We start from the raw sequence: 994 nt of genomic DNA, 5'->3' as shown, positions 1-994 counted from the left end.
GTTCATGGTTTGAATTTAGGGCAAAATTACCGATAGATAAAACCGACAGTAATGCTTAGCGAATGACCAAAACGCAGCGTTGTACTAATTCGAATTACCGGTAGATTTATCTGTCGGTAAATTCGATGGTAATGATTGTTCCATTTTTTCTTTTTTTTTCCCTCCAATAATTACCGGCGAATTTACCATCGGAAAAACGCATCCGACGGTAATCTTTTTATCCGACGAATTTATTACCAATTCTGTCGGTATATCCACCGATAAATTCGATACTAACATCTGACGGTAAATTCGATAGTATTCAACATTTTTCTTGTAGTGAGCATAGAAGCCACGTGAGAGGACGCGTGAGCCCCGTCAACAACTGACTCAACCCCAGTCAACAACTGACTCAGCCTTAGTCAACATGCAATCAACAAGAAAGCATGTCAAGCAGAGGTGCAGGTTGCTTGTCAAGTTAGGTAGAGGCGCTAGCAATAACGAGTGCACGATCTTGACCATTTAGATGGCGAAGCAGATCTAATGGTGGAGATTGAATCTGGAGATCTGAGTTTGAGGGATGGTGGCAACCACTTTAGGAGGCACGTGAAAGCTCCTACAGCAATAGGGTTTGGTTTGTTGCACTTGCAACAGAGAGACAAACATCATATCATGGTGTGATCAGTGGTGGAAAAAGATGCTGGAAATATGATTGAAAAGGGTGAAAACATTGCGGGTAGAGGTGAACAACAAAGAGGTCTCTAGTGACGTGTGGAAGCGTGTGCGACAGTGGATAACGATCGTGTTTGGTTCATTAGACTTGAAAATATAAGAGAAAAGATGGACTAATTAGTGAGGTGAGAAAAAAAAAATGAAAACAATGATAAAAGAAAAAGAAAAAAAACACGGAAGAAAAATATAAAAAATACGATAATTTTACTAAAAGAGAAATAACATATCCTCTTCAAGGAGGATACTATAAAAAGAGAACAGTAAAAAAAAAAGATTTTTGTAT

This window comes from Arachis ipaensis, chromosome B04 (genome assembly GCF_000816755.2).
Source record: "Arachis ipaensis cultivar K30076 chromosome B04, Araip1.1, whole genome shotgun sequence".
Taxonomy (NCBI): Eukaryota; Viridiplantae; Streptophyta; class Magnoliopsida; order Fabales; family Fabaceae; genus Arachis; species Arachis ipaensis.
This window is presented reverse-complemented; position numbering follows the sequence as displayed.